This window comes from Cervus elaphus, chromosome 27, assembly GCF_910594005.1.
Source record: "Cervus elaphus chromosome 27, mCerEla1.1, whole genome shotgun sequence".
Lineage (NCBI taxonomy): Eukaryota > Metazoa > Chordata > Mammalia > Artiodactyla > Cervidae > Cervus > Cervus elaphus.
In genome coordinates this window covers 59457033-59473307 of record NC_057841.1, presented here as the reverse complement: position 1 = coordinate 59473307, position 16275 = coordinate 59457033, and the positions used below count along the sequence as shown (strand labels likewise).

The 16275-nt window shown below is 45.5% G+C and overlaps 1 protein-coding gene across 5 annotated transcripts in view; it reads right to left on the bottom strand.

Annotated features, from left to right (window-relative positions):
- The window catches only part of NEDD4L (NEDD4 like E3 ubiquitin protein ligase), a 365506-nt gene that overhangs the window by 253984 nt on the left and 95247 nt on the right, over window positions 1-16275 (bottom strand). Inside the window, exon 1 of one of the 5 annotated variants that reach the window (XM_043889416.1) lies at window positions 12615-12633. The exons of the other annotated variants lie outside the window; for them this stretch is intronic. The gene's annotated coding sequence lies outside the window, so the exon portion shown is untranslated. Of the gene's footprint in view, window positions 1-12614; window positions 12634-16275 lie in introns of those variants that run through there. 5 annotated transcript variants of the gene reach the window in all.

Here is a 16275-nt window from a genome sequence, read left to right as displayed (position 1 = left end):
GTCATTTATGTAAAAGACACAAAAGTAGATATTTAAATATTCATGGCAATTCCATGCAGTGGGCTATAGTACTGTCATTAAAAATGTGTGCACTCTGTGAAGATCTTCATTCATCCCACAAGTATGTATTAGGCAGCCAGGGTGTGCCGGACTCATTACCTCAGGATGTAGATGGGAGCAAAATGAAGCTCCCCCCACCTAAAGGAAGTCACAGTCTAGCGAACAGAGAGGTGGGGTACAAGCAAATCCAAACAAACAAGTCAGATGATTTCTGATGGTGGCAACTGCTCTGACGACAACAGGAAAGTTTAAAAAAAAAAAGCAACCACGTTGAGGGAGGGAGGGAGGAGATCTATGACTGGGAGCTGGCGAGGTGACATCCGAGCTGAAAGCTGAAGAAGACAGCAGGTGATGGGCTGCGGGGGGTTCAGGCAGAGATGCTGGCAGCTCCCATCGCCTTAGAGGACAAGGCCAAGGGGAGAGGCTGGGGGGCCGGGGCAGCAAGCCAGGTGTGGTCAGACGGCCGCGGGGCCAGCCTCGGTGTGGGTGTGTGGGGGGCGCATAACTGCAACCACCTTTGGAAAGTTTCGAGCAGGACAACACTTGACTTCAGTTGCTGGGGGACAGTCACTTCAGGGGATGGAGACCAGGAGCAGGGAGACCAATTATAAGGAGATCTGGAAAGAGAGGGCGGGGTTTCACACACGGTGGAGATGGAGAGGGGGCCAGATTTTGCCCACAAAGTTATGTTTAAAATAAACTTTTTTTTTTTTTTTTTTAAGAAAGTTAAAACGGCTTATACAACTGAGTTAGAGACCAGCACGTTGTTGAACACGCTGTCACCCCTGTCGACTAAGACTGGCAAGTAGACTACATTTCCCAGCACACCTTGCAGTTGGGTGCGGTCATGTGACTAAGTTCTGGCCAATGAGACGTGGGCAGAAATGCCGGCTGCGTTTTCCAGACAAGGTCCGTAAGACCCTCCCACTCACCCACCTCCCATCTCGTCCCTCTTCCCCTGCCCAACGGAGAAAATTCTGAAGGCCAAGAAGGGGGCGACTCTCCTGCCTCACTCTGCCCCTTCCGCCTTCACCTGCTGACCCTTCCCAGGCAGTGAGGGGCAAACAGGCTTGCATAGCTTATTCTCACTGAAAGCTGCAGGTTGCTTTAGCAGTTAGCCTGCCCTCACAATACAGTCTCATTTGAGAATAAATATCAACTATATATACAGGCACACGCAAAGCCCTAGAAAGGGTGACGATAAGAATGATCATCTCTGGATAACGGATAACTTCTTTTTGCTTGTTTGCATTTTTTTCCTTTTGAAACATTAAATATTTTTGTTTGGAAACTACATTTTTGTAGAAACTTCAGAAAATACACGGAGAAAGCAATGGCAACTCCAGTACTCCAGTACTCTTGCCTGGAGAATCCCGTGGACGGAGGAGCCTGGTGGGCTACAGTCCGTGGGGTCGCTAAGAGTCGGACATGACTGAGCGACTTCACTTTCACTTCTCACTTTCATGCATTGGAGAAGGAAATGGCAACCCACTCCAGTATTCTTGCCTGGAGAATCCCAGGGACGGAGGAGCATGTTGGGCTGCGGTCTATGGGGTCGCACAGAGTCAGACACGACCGACATGACTTAGCAGCAGCAGCAGAAAATACAAAAAGGGGAAGAACAGAAAATTTAAATACAGGCTCAGGAATACTTCCTTACTTTCCATATTTCTGAAATGAAGAAATCTTTTGTCACAAGAAAAACACAGCTACATGTTGTATTTTAGCCAACTCGCAAAGGCATAGAGGTGTCTATTTGGAGGACATGAACAGAGTTCTCATGTAATATGGAGTCAACAGCTGGGAGATAAAAGGGGAGAGGGTCTTTATTGGGCGCTTCCTATTTACAAGCTGTGGTTGCAGGAAATTTCACTTCACCCTGAAGTTTAGGAGCAGGAGAGCAGGAAAGAGAGTGCTACTCTAAAAAATAGTTTTTTACACACGGGTTTCAGACATTCAGTAAAACTTCTTATCTTTGCTTCCTCTCAATAACAAGGTTGCACACAGATAAGCAGCCATCGCCACTCTGCAAGGAAACACATGACCAGGTATATGACTCATTTATCAGATGCAGTGGGCCCCACGCCGAGCAGCTACACTCTCTGAAGCATTATATTACTTTCATAAAATCTATGCGTGACATTTTAGCCCCTAGTTATGACTTCCCAGAATCAAATATTTAACTAAGGTGGATTATGACAATGAAGATATTATCTGGAGATGGATTGTATGAGGCAGAGAAGAAGTGGGGCCAGATAACCCAGGCTTTCCCATGACTTTGAGGGTTCCTCCCATTCTGTTAAATCAACTGTCCTGCATTGTTATTTGATAACAAGGATGATTCTCTGCACTTGACATGTTATTTTTCCCTCCCACTTAATTTTCTAATTCTTCATCGAGACATTAAACAAGATAAGGTGCTCAAACCATAAAATGGATGGCATTCTGAAGGCTCATTTTGTTAAGTCAGTTGTTTACAATTCAGTTCAGTTCAGCCACTCAGTCGTGTCCAACTCTTTGCAACCCCATGGACCGCAGCACGCCAGGCCTCCCTGTCCATCACCAACTCCTGGAGTCCAAACTTATGTCCATTGAGTCAGTGATGCCATCCAACCATCTCATCCTCTGTCATCCCCTTCTCCTCCCACCTTCAATCTTTCCCAGCATCAGGGTCTTTTCTAATGAGTCAGCTTTTCACATCAGGTGGCCAAAGTACTGGAGTTTCAGCTTCAGCATCCGTCCTTCCAATGACCACCCAGGACTGATCTCCTTTAGGATGGACTGGTTGGATCTCCTTGCAGTCCAAGGGACTCTCAAGAGTCTTCTCCAACACCACAGTTCAAAAGCATCAATTCTTCAGGGCTCAGCTTTCTTCACAGTCCAACTCTCACATCCATACATGACCACTGGAAAAACCATAGCTTTGACTAGACAGACCTTTGTTGGCAAAGTAATATCTCTGCTTTTTAATATGCTGTCTAGGTTGGTCATAACTTTCCTTCCAAGGAGTAAGCGTCTTTTAATTTCATGGCTGCAGTCACCATGTTCAGTGATTTTGGAGCCCCCAAAAATAAAGTCTGCCACTGTTTCCACTGTCTCCCCATCTATTTGCCATGAACAACTCAGTAGCCTGCTCATATAAACTGTGTGTAAATGATGACCAGATTCCCATGCCCACCCACAAAACCTCTTAAATACATTATCTATCAAAGTGGTTCCTTTGGTAAAAATAAATCTCCAGTCCGACTCAACACAAGACACGAGAATTGACCTTTTCTCCTGTGAATCTGCCTTGAGAAGGTGAACTTTTACACTTTATTTCCTATTATATTTTATTCCCAATTCTTAACAATGGCAAATGATTCCCACCTCAAAAAGGTGGTACCTGGGTTGGGAAATAGTGGTCTTACTTCCACAGGGATCCACTGTGACCCCACATATCACACATACCAGCTGTCCATGAGGACAAGGAAGTCTGGCACCAGGGACTTACCTCTTGATTGTTCTCCCCTAAATTAATTTATGTCTTTACCTTCCATATTCTGTAGTATATTTGTAGTTCTAGTTATTATCTAGTTACTATTAACACTTGCAGTAAACACTCTAGATTAAAAGAGATAATTGATAATTCTGCACCTAAATTAATTTATGTCTTTACCTTCCATATTCTATAGTGTATTTATTGTTCCAGCCATTATCTAGTTATTATTAACACTTGCAGTAAACACCCTAGATTAAAAGAGATAATCGATAATTTTGTACTGCTCAAGTATCTAAGTTATATATACATCAACTAAATTTAGTTGCCTTAAAAAATAAAATGACATGTGGGAAGTGTCCACATAGTACCTGCTACCCAGGAGATGCTGCTAATCTCTGCGTTTCCATCTGGCTCTTGCCCCACCTAGGAGACAAGATCCGGTTCCGTATATTTTTCAAAATCTCCTGCACCGGCCCATCACCTCACCGTCTCATCATCTCCAACTCTTGCTATATCCTGTCCTCTTTACCTCCTTTCTGCCCTTTCTACCCCAATTCCTGTCCCCTAAACCTGTTCCCCTACTCACTCTCGAGGGGTTCCCTGATCTCACAACGCTGGTAACGTTGATCTCCCTCTCCCTGCGCGTTCTCCACTTTGACCTAGTGACGCACTCGACAATAAAAAGATGTGTCGGGTGATTCATCTTCAGGCACTTTGCTAGCAGAAAGGAGGAGCACAAATCTGAGCAAGACAATCTTCTCTGCTACTCGGGGCCTAGCAGTCAGCTGTGGAGGTTCGACACGCACATACCTGAAATACACCTAGAACCCAGGGCTGACACAGCGCTGAAAGATATGTGTGATGGGAACAAACAGAGCACAGAAAACAGGAGCAACTCAATACCAAGACGACATGCCCAGCTCAAGCTCACATGATCATGATGACAGCAAACGCCCCGACCCACAAGACTATCCGAGGTAGCTGTTCACCAATGTCAGCCCGACACATAACATGTGAAACAAGCAGAAGTCCCAAGATAGCAGTTGTGGAGAAAGCTGCAGAAACATCGGATCCTGCACAATCTAAATTTCTTAACTTCTACTAGGTTACAGCCATTCTTCTATCCAACAAATAGGAAGAAGTGAAAAGGATGGCCCTCCAGAGCAGCGTCAATTTGAATGCACAAGGTGACTGACTTTCAGAAATTATGTTGTGTGGCTTTAAAATAGATCCACAAATTCTTGAAATTCCTTGAAGAGGGAGGGCTTCATTTCTCTCCCTGGCAAGGGGTTGGACTTAGCCACGTCTTTCTAATAAGACTATGGGGGAGGTAACAGTGTGTAACTTTGAAGACTGTGTCATAAAAAGCACTGTGGCTCACTCCCTCTCTCGTATCATTCATTCAGGGGAAACCAGACACTGCCATTTGGTGAGGACCCTCAAGAAGCCTGATGAGAGGAGAGGTCCCTGGAGGGAGGAATGGAGGGCTCCCACCGATAGCCACGTGAATGAACCTTCTTGGAAGGGGGTCCCCCAGCCCCAGTTAAGCCCTGTGATGACAGCCCTCCTGGCTGACATCATGACTGCAACGTCATGACAGATCTTATATGCCAGCAAGGCATGAGTCAGAGGCACCCAGCTAAGCCATTTTTGATCTCTTGACGCACAGAAACTATGAGCTAATAATCCTTATTGTTTTAAGATGCTAAATTTGGGGATAATCTGTTACACAGCAATAGAGAATTGACATGCAGGGAGAATTCCACACAACAATGGGCATCTAATTTATCTCCTTGCTAAACTGAGGTTTTCCAGTGCTTTGGGACAACGTCTCAATACAAGAAAAAGAAGTAAAGGCTACTGCCATAAGTCATAAATCACTGTTGCCTTTTTCTTTTCTCTTGTTAGACACTCATATTCTCAACCAAACCTCATGGCTGCACTAATATGGCCGCCACTAGCTATAAAAATCTATTTTAAATGTAATTAAAGTCAGTTAGAATCCAGTTTCTTGGCAGCACTAGCCACATTTTAAGGGCTCAACAGTCCCATATGCCTAGTGGCTACTGTACTGGACAACAGAGAGAATGTTTCCATAATCACAGAAAGTTCTATGGGATGGTGCTGCTCTAAGGGCGCCAATTCAGGGCAAGAAGGGAGCAGCATCTGAATAATGTCCTGAGACAGGGAAGTCAGGAAAGAAGGATGGGAGGCAGGAAGGGGCTGCTATTCTTACCCTAATTACAGCTTAGAACACAGCAGAAAAGTTAAACTATGGGACGCAGCTATCCGGAAATGAGAGAGGCATTATGGTCATCACACGTCCCAGGGTCAGGCTCTCTTTTGAAAGATGAAAGACCAGCATGCAAATTACATGCTTATCAATTAAGAGCTGTGAAGACTAATAAAGCAAATACTATGGAGTGCAGCATGGTCTTCCTGCATCGAGACATTTACAAAATTGTTATACACGTAGAAGCATAGCAGCGATGGTGATTTCACAGCCAGTGTGATGAAGATCTGGGAGTTTTAGCTGATGAGGCCAGAATCATAGCAAGGTTTCAAATCTTGCAAAACATTCACAGAGAAAGCACTTGGGAGGCAAGAAAAGAAGTAGAATGTCAACAGGGGTTCTCGGTACCTTTAAGGGAATTATGGACACCCTGGACCTCGGAGACAAAAGGCTGGTGGGGACTGAAAACAGTGGGTAGAGCTGGGGTGGCCGACCTCCCTAGAGGGAGCCAGACCAGGTCCCAGGGATGCCCTGCAGGAGAAGGAGAGGGCAAGACCATGGGAGGGAAGTCGGGAAACAGCTGGACTTGGGCAGACTGGCTGCAACCATATCTCCTGCTCCAGAAAAGCACGGTTGTTGCAGGAGACAACTAGACAACGAGACAACAATTGCACTAGAATCGCATTCGAGCACGCATACGATTTCTGTCACTTCTTCAAGCCAGTTCTGCATGGCTTGATAGATGCAGGTCTGTCTGACACTCTCCTTTCCATCCCTCTCACCAAACACTGTTTTGACTATTATGCCCTTAAAGTGCTGGCATTACGTTTTCACTCAGCGACAGCACTGGATGTCTGTGACTTCTGGCATTCCCAGTGGTCATCCTAAGTTCCTTTATAGTCACCGATATTCCACATCTTTTCACCTGGAAAATCCATCCCTGAAGAAGAGAAGAAGGAGCAGACGGCCCCAGGGGTCAGTGTGAGGCTGAGGAGTCAGCAGCAGTGCAAGGTCAAGATCAGGGACAGCCTACTGACTCGTGCATTTATTTCCACGGGCCTCGCAGCTAGCATGACTCAAATGCTCGCCTCAGCAAGAATGCAAACTTGTGGATAGGTTTTTACACTGGCTCTCAGTTGGAAATGTTAAATCCTCCAATGCCGAGAATCCACAGTAATTCAGTGATGATGGGGGGAGGCGAGGAGGGCGCCTGTGAACAGCATCCATGGGACGAAGGTGCTGGCAAGAGTCCCACTTCAAGCACGCAGTCACTCTCCTCCACTAATTAAAAATTCTCTTTTTACCAGAAAGACTTGGTAAAACTCCATGTAAAAGGTCTTCAAACAATCCACTTATCAATGGCCTTTTTGTTCCAAACTTAATCATAAGACAGGAAACATTTTTAAATTCCTTCCAGATTGCTAAGACAAGAATTATCTTGTGTTTCTAGTTCTAAAAATGATAATAAACAATTGCACTTTGTTGAAAGCCAAAACTCATAGCTCCAAGTCTAAAATTATATATATATATATATATATAATATACATATTTGTACTTAAAACAAATAAAAGAAGGCTGAGTGTCGAAGAATTGATACTTTTGAACTGTGGTGTTAGAGAAGACTCTTGAGAGTCCTTTGGACTGCAGGGAGATCAAATCAGTCAATCCTAAAGGAAATCAACCCTGAATTATCACTGGAAGGACTGGTGCTAAAGCTCCAATACTTTGGCCACCTGATGCGAAGAACCTGACTCATTAGAAAACACCCTGATGCTGGGAAAGACTGAAGGCAGGAGAAGGGGACAACCAAGGATGAGATGGTTGGATGGCATCACAATTTGAGCAAGCTCCAGAAGACAGTGAAGGACAGGAAAGCCTGGCATGCTACAGTCCATGGGGTCGCAGAGAGTCAGACGTGAATGAGCAACTAAACAACAAAAATACACATATTTTTAAAGTAATTCTATACACTCTTTCTGGCTGCACCACATGGCTTGCAAGATCTGAGCTCCCCAATCAGATATTGAACTTATGACCTCGGCAGTGAGAGCATGAAATCCTAACACTTGGACCACCAGCAAATTCCTTAAAGTTCTCTATTTTTCATGGTAGTCATACCTGACCTCTCACAATAAAGTCTAGACTGCTCTGTGGAGTGTGTAGCTTGGCCAGGAGGAACCGGCAGAAGGTTTGGGTTTCAGGAGGCAGAGACTCCCAAGAGCCCCAAGAAGACAATCCCCAGGTGAACCCCCTGGCGCCAGATCTGACCCTCATCAAGCGGGACTCATGTCGGAGTGCCCAAGAGCTCCCAGCAACTTGACGAGGGCACATAGGAGCAAAGCTAATTTTAAAAAATGCAGTGTTGCCTGTTAGATTTTATTGTGAGAAAATGGCCTGTTGTGTGGATTTGAAGACACAGGGCTGGTATCTTGACTCTAATTTGCATCTGTTCAACTTGCTTTGCTGTTGTTCAGTTGCTAAGTCATGTCCGACTCTGAGACCCCATGGACTGCAGCACGCCAGGCTTCCCCGTCCATCCCTAGATCCAGGAGCTTGCTCAAACTCATGTCCATTGAGTCAGTGATACCATCCAACCATCTCATCCCCTGTTGCCCCCCTTCTCCTCCCCTCCTCAATCTTTCCCAGCATCTGGGTCTTTTCCAATGATTCGGCTCTTCGCATCAGGTGGCCAAAGCAGTGGAGCTTCAGCTTCAGCATCAGTCCTTCAAATGAATATTCAGAGTTGATTTTCCTTAGGATTTTCCTTAGGTTTGATCTCCTTTCTTCTCCAGCACCACAGTTCGAACGCATCAGTTCTTGCCTACAATTAGTCAAGTGACCTCGGAGAGTAATGAGTGTGACCTCAGAACAAGGGCTTAGTTTGAAGACCCCAACACGGGTTGTGCTCATCTCTGCAACAGGGTGACCTTGCCACTACCTCTGAGGTACTCAGGCTCCAGGACAGGCCTTCAAAGAACGGCCCCAAGCAGAAACCCCTCTGGGCTTCGATTTCCTGTGCTCCAGATGGCTCATCCCCACTCCCCTCCCCAGGCTGTCCTGACCACACACAACTTAGGAGGTTTCCCTTCCACAGCAGGCGACCAAATTCCAGCTCTGACTCACGGAGACAGCACCCAAATCACTGCCACTGGAACTGTGGACGTTCCCAATCCCTTTGGTCACATACTTGCACATAATTTCTTGGTTTGGTCCCACAAAGACTTTATTCGCCACCAGATGAATCCTCACAAGGTAACTATTCCTAATTCCTAGAGAAGTCTGAAGAGTTTAATAAAAATAATTGTCCACTCTTGGGCTACAAGTAGAAGCCTTCTTGTGGTAACACTTCCTGACTACATGGAGTCAGTCTGTCTATGTTGGAAAACAACTAGGAGACCCAGAATCCCGAAACACAGGCATGGAGGTAGCAACGAGGCCATCCGGGCTCTGCAAACTGGTTCCACCAAGTGTCCATCCATCATGAGAAACTGAGGGAAACTGCTGGTCATTTCAGAAATTACAGAACCACAGACGGGCAAAGTTCCCAGCGTTGAAAGAAGTTATGAATCACATTATAAATTCTACAGACTGGGCTGATGGCAGCTTCTCCCTCCGCCAGCACCACCAATTTGCTGCTATTTTTGCTCAGATCTCCTTCTTACTTGTCTTTAGGTGTCAGCTTAAATATCACATTTTCTGAACATGTCCTTCCAGGTCTCCGAGACTCGGTAAGTCACCCCTACAAGAAGTTCCCACAGCACCCTACATTTCTCCTCTCACCATTTTTGGTTGCTGGCTTTATAAAATTAGCTATCACGGCCAATGCCGGGAAAGACTGAAGGCAAAAGGAGAATGGGGCAGCAAGGGGTGAGATGGTTAGATAGCATCACTGACTCAGTGGACAGGAATGTGAGTCAACTCCAGGGGATAGTGGAGGACAGAGGAGCCTGGTGGGCTATAGTCCATGAAGTCACAAAGAGTCGGATATGGCTGAGCAACTGAACTACGACATCATGGCCAAGGATGATGCTCTTGGAGAGCAGAGGCTAGACAGATCTTGGGAAGTAACAAGAAGAATGGTCCACAGGTAGCCACCCAAGGCAAGAGAGACACGAGCCGCCCTCTCCCCTTGCTCAGGACCGTCCTCCTAGACTCTAGCAAAGAGCTGGGCATCCCCCATATTTCCAGGGGGAATGAATCAATGATAATGCATCCAAATTTCTAGAGTGAATTGCTAAATATTTTCTGGACATTTAGAAAAGAACAATCTCCAGTGAAGATTTGCTAAGAATATATGACACATGCACGCTTATTCCCTATTCTGAGAAGGTAAAAAGTTCAAGGGCACGCTGCATTACTAGCGGACATGGACCCTGGCCAGCCTTCAACAAGAACACTCTGTATTCTTCTAGACAAGATGATGACGGGAGGGTGAACTGATGTTAAAGTAAGGGTGGGGCTGAGTTGCATCTGGCTGCTAGCTCCTATCCAGAGCCTAATCACTGGAAAAGTCCAGGGGGCCCCCAGGGCTTATGTCAGGGGGCTCTTATGATTAGCTCCATTCTGGGCCACATCATGAGCTGGGAAAATCTGGAGGAGGTTACTGACAGCAGGCTAATCTAATTTGCAGCTGATACACACAGCCAGATGAAAGGTCAGAAGATAGGATCAGAATCCAAAAGATTTCATCAGAATGGGCGATGAGGCCAAAGCTCAAAGGATGGAGTTTTACGGCGGTGAGTGCTGTTGTGTGCTTAGCCGCTGAAGTCAATGCAGAGCGCAGGATGGAAGAAACAGGATGGGAGAGCATCACAAGTGCAGGTGGGGGGGCGTTCCTGGGGGTTTTATTTTGTCTTCAGCACAGTATGTCTCAAACTCTGTGACAGTGTAAACCACATGCATTAGTCCAAGTCCTGAGTCGGGAATGTCCACACACTGTGCCCTGGGCCAGCGGTACACGCAAACCCGAGAGGCATGACTTGGGAGGGAGGTGGTTGCTCAGTTTCTTTTTTAAGTAAATAGGACAAAAATCTATGTGCTAGAACTCTGAACAACCGTAAGGATGAGGATACCCTCTAGGTACAGATTTGAAAATCCGAGATGTACTGTCACATGAAATGACTAAGTGGAGAACACGCAGGGTGATGCCGCTCTTTACACAGAAAGGGGACAGGAGACATGTAGATGCGCACACACGTGAACACTGTGTTTGTGGATCACAAAGTAAACTCTGAAAGGACACCAGAAAATGGTACCACTGGCTGACTCTGAGGACAGAAATAAGATGGTTAGGGACAGAGGTATGAGAGAGAAACAGGACAGGCACACACAGACCACACACACACACATCTTACTGCACGGCCTTCTTTATGCTTTTAATTTAAAACCACTTACACATATTAACAAGTCAAATAATTGTTTTTAAGTACCTATCAGGATAGTTAGTAAACGAACATCAGAGGAAGACTTACAAATGTTTAAAACCTCCCCCCTGCTTTAAAAAAAAAAAAAGAGCAGATTCTTTCTCAGGAAGGCAGTGGGTTTGCAGAAACCAAGTCCTTCTATTCTGAGGCTGCGGAGGACAAACCTTGACCCCAGGAGTGAAAGCTGCAGGAAGGCAGATGCGCCTCGATGAGGGAGGAACTTCCGGCCATTAATCCTGGTCCGATACAGAGCAGGGGGCCTCCCAAGGCAGAGAGCTGGCCAGTTAGTGCCAGAGAGAGAGCGAAGACGGGATCCCTGCCAGAAGGACCGCCAGGGAGGAAGCAAAGGAAGCAGCTGGTCCCCAGCTTCCCTTCCCAGCTCTGAGACGTGGTCTATTTTAGACCGGCATATGGGGGGCCAAAAACTCATCTGAGATTTATGCAAGATCACACACCACCTGAAGCATGTATACGTAAAACTTCTCTAAGGCAAAACCCAGGAGTAAGAATTACAATCCCGTCCACCTCACAGGGAAACACAGCTGTTGATACACCTGGATGCGTCCTAACTCTCAGCCAGTCTCAAAACATTATGAATGAAATAACCATTAGAAATGAAAGAAGGATTTCCCTGGGGGTCCAGTGGTTAGGAATCCACCTGCCAATACAGAGGACACAGGTTCGGTCCCTGATGGGGAAGAACCCACATGCCACGGAGCAACTGAGGCCTTGCACCACACCTGCTGAGCCTGTGTGCTAGAGCCAGCGCCCCACAGCTGGAGAGCGGCCCCCACTCGCCACCGCAACTGGAGGGGGCCCACGTGCAGCAAGGGGGAGCCAGGACAGGCAAAAATAATAAAGAAAACTTAAAGAAAAAAGACATGAACGAAGAGCATTTGTCAACCGTATCCTTTTTTTGGGGGGGGGCGGGGTCTGTTTGTTGATCTGACTCCACACAGGGTCCAAGGCGGCTCTAACTGGCTCTATGTGTGATGTTTAACATCCCTTCATGAAGAACAGCAACACTTCTACAACAGGCTGGTCCCAGAATCATTCCAAGAATTAACACCAGGGAAAAGCCAGGTAAGAGGGCAGCAGGTCACTGATTCCAGGAGTAGCCAGAGTTAGCGTGAACGCTGCAGGAAAAGCTTAACTCAAACAACACGGAGAAGAAGAGTCGCAGCAGCAAAGGGAGAGTCGAGGCAAGTCTCGCCCGGGGAAACACTGCCCGTGGACCTGGGCTGACCAGTCTGAAACTAAGAGGCCACGGGACCCGGTGCCACAAAGCTTGGAGAGCTGCAGGCGTCAACCACGGGATCCTGGAGGGGGTGCAAGGTTAAGGGCACCTGTGTAACTGTCAAGGCCAGAGGCGACCCCTGAGGCTAAAAGCCAGCACCACACCGTGAGGGATGCTTACCTGTAATTTATCTCCGAGGAATCAGGACACCTGAGACAACAGCTTCAGGGTCACTGCAGCTTCACGTTTAAAAGGAGACATGCATGCTGGCTGAACTGACCTCATGTCGGGCAGAACCACTGCTTCTAATAGCTGGGCTTCCTTAAAATGTGCAAATGTGTGTTATCAGATTTCACATTTCAGCTGAGCCTCATTACCCAGCAATGCCACGTTATTACAAGGACATAACTCATATCACCAACTCATTAATGAGATAGCGACTCTGAAAAATGCTATTTCAGAGCTTATCAGAATTGTGCTAAATTATTTTTCCAGTTTCCTCCTAAAAATATGTAAGATTATTTTTAAATTGGTGCTGTGATTTTTTTTTAAAAAAATATCAAAGTCAAGTTCCCCAGCTCTTTTTTCAAACTACGAAATAATCTCAACTACCACGTGGGTGTGTGCTGCTTCAAAAAGAGATAGCCAAGTAATGCCAGAACGAAAGTCACAAATGTATGTTACTTCCAACATAGTGCTTTCAAAGGAAAAGGAAAATAAGAAGGTTCTGGAAGCTTTTTTTCACACAGCTGCAGGAGGCTAGATGGTGTTAGGGTGCTAGTTCTCTGAAACACCATATGAAATACATTTTAAAATATTTATTCCTTTTACAGTAATATTTTATGAAGTTTGATTACTTTCAAATGGTCCTAATATGGATTTCACATAATATAGGAGGGAAGAAATTTCAATATGAAGTTCAAACTTGCTTTCATTTGTTTTTCTACCTTCAAATGTACACAGTAACGCATCTCCCTTTACCTGAAGAGTGTCGGAAACATAGGCCCTCATAAATATTTGATGGGTAACTGGGTATCGTGAATAATATTTGGCTGTTCCACTGGCAGCGCTTCTGAACATCTGGCAAACTGCAGCTTCCTGGTTCCAGACTGAGAGCTGGGACTCAGCAGGTGTTAAAAGTTAAGAGGTGTGATTGTCACCTAGTTCAGCCCCTGTGGTTTCAACACACAACCCCCTATTTTCTTCCTCATGCCCAGTCCTCCGTCTCAGAAACAGAGTTTTATCTGAGAGCAGCAGAAGGCTCTAACGAATCCATCAAACAAACAGGCAGGGCTTGCTCTGCACGGAAGTGAGCTGTTTCCATGGAAATGGGTAAGGGGAGGGCCGTGCATACAACGTTTTCATTTTAGGGAACTTTTCTTGGACTTTTTTAAGCCTTTTTTAAGCCCGTGTCTCAGGTCCATTTCTTTCTAAGAGTTTTCTTTTTTTTTTTAATTGCATAGTTGCTTTACAATGCGTTAGTTTCTGCTTTCCAACGTGAATCAGCTATAGGTATGCATAGGTCCCCTCCCTCCCACCCCTTCACAGAGCACATATTTCATTCATTTGATCGATCTGTTTCTATTTGATGCTATTTCTTTCTATAACTTGAAATTAATATTTAATTTTAACACCAAGCACCTCACACTTGGTTTGACAGTCAATATGTCACTCATCTAGAGCCAGACATCCTGGAATTCGAAGTCAAGTGGGCCTGAGGAAGCATCACTACGAACAAAGCTAGTGGAGGTGATGGAATTCGAGTCAAGCTATTTCAAATCCTAATAGATGATACTGTGAAAGTGCTGCCCTCAATATGCCAGCAAATTTGGAAAACTCAGCAGTGGCCACAGGACTGGAAAAGGTCAGTTTTCATTCCAATCCCAAAGAAGGGCAGAGCCAAAGAATGCTCAAACTGCTGCACAATTGCACTCATCTCACACGCTAGTAAAGTAATGCTCAAAATTCTCCAAGCCAGGCTTCAACAGTATGTAAACCATGAACTTCCAGATGTCCAAGCTGGATTTAGAAAAAGCAGAGGAACCAGAGATCAAATTGCCAACATTCACTGGGTCAAAGAAAAAGCAAGAGAATACCAGAAAAACATCTACTTCTCCTTTATGGACTACGCCAAAACCTTCGACTGTGTGGATCACAACAAACTGTGGAAAATTCTTAAAAAGATGGAACTCCCAGACCACTTGACCTGCCTCTTGAGAAATCTATATGCAGGTCAGGAAGCAACAGTTAGAACCAGACATGGAACAACAGACTGTTCCAAATTGGGAAAGGAGTAGGTCAAGGGTGTATATTGTCACCCTGCTTATTTAACTTCTATGCAGAGTACATCATGCGAAATGCCAGGCTGGATGATGCACAAGCTAGAATCAAGACTGCTGGGAGAAATATCAATAACCTCAGATATGCAGATGACACCACCCTTATGGCAGAAAGTGAAGAAGAACTAAAAAGCCTCTTGAGGAAAGTGAAAGAGGAGAGTGAAAAAGCTGGCTTAAAACTCAACATTCAAAAAACAAAGATCAGGGCATCCGATCTATCACGTCATGGTAAATAGATGGGTAAACAATGGAAACAGTGACAGACTTTATTTTCTTGGGCTCCAAAATCACTGCAGATGGTGACTGCAGCCATGAAATTAGAAGACACTTGCTCCTTGAAAGAAAAGTTATGACCAACCTAGACTGCATATTGAAAAGCAGAGACATTACTTTGCCAACAAAGGTCCATCTAGTCTAAGCTATGGTTTTTCCAGTGGACAAGACTTTAGTGACTGAACAACTCCCAGTGCATGGAATTCGATCCCTGGTTGGAGAACCAAGATATACCACGTGCTGGGGTGGGGGGATGTTAAAAAAAAAAAGGTGTGGGGTGCATCTAAGACAGAGTGTCCCTCTAAGCATTTACCCAGGAAGGGCGCTGACCGCGGAGTTCTCTGAGCCTCAGTCATAATGCTCCTTGCAGAGGTGAGGTGTGGGGCTCTGAGAGTCTGAAAGGTGGCAGGTTCCTCCGCAGCTGCGATGGGACAGGAGGCGGCACTGGGGCTCCTTCGAGGGGCCTGCCCGACCTGGGCTGACCTGGGCTGCACTTGGCGGGGAGTGAGTTAAAGCTACTCCCCTCTTCCCTGTCAGCTGGCGGTGGAAAGTCACCTCGGGGGCAGCCGGCACTTCCACGTGCTCTCCAGAACCACCGGTGCCCTTGAGTTCCCCAGTGTTATCTCACCTTTAATGTTTAGTATACTCGCCTAATCGAGATGGCTTGCACGTAAGGAATTAATGCCTCTTGGTAAGACTCCTCCAGGGGGAGGGCGTTTTATGTTCCTGGGGCATTTTTAAATTCTGTGGATTCATCCAGAGTCACAGCAATTTGACACAACCTCGAGATTCTTCCGCTAGGATTTCAATGCTAACGCGGTTGCCCTAGTTTACTTCTTTCTGAGAGGATTTTGCTCAGACCTCAGGGGTGTGAACTTTTGTGAAGAAGCCACTAAATGGGTCTGACAGATTTTCTTAAACGGAGATGTTGCTTGGGGAAAAAATTTTTTAGAAAAATGCACAGATTTAAAATTGATGAACACTGTGGAAATTATGAATTTGTTTTCTTGAAGGAAAAAGAAATGGGCATCTGTAAATGTTTCTCTTAAACTTTATAGTGAGACATGAAACTTTACTGGGTATGGTAATTTATGCAGTTTATCTGGGTAAAGCTCTTTTTTTTTTTCTTTTATTGAAACGCAGTTGATATACAGCATTGTGCCAATGTCTGTTGTACAACAGAGTGACTATTATATATATACATTAAAAAATATTCTTTTCCATGATGG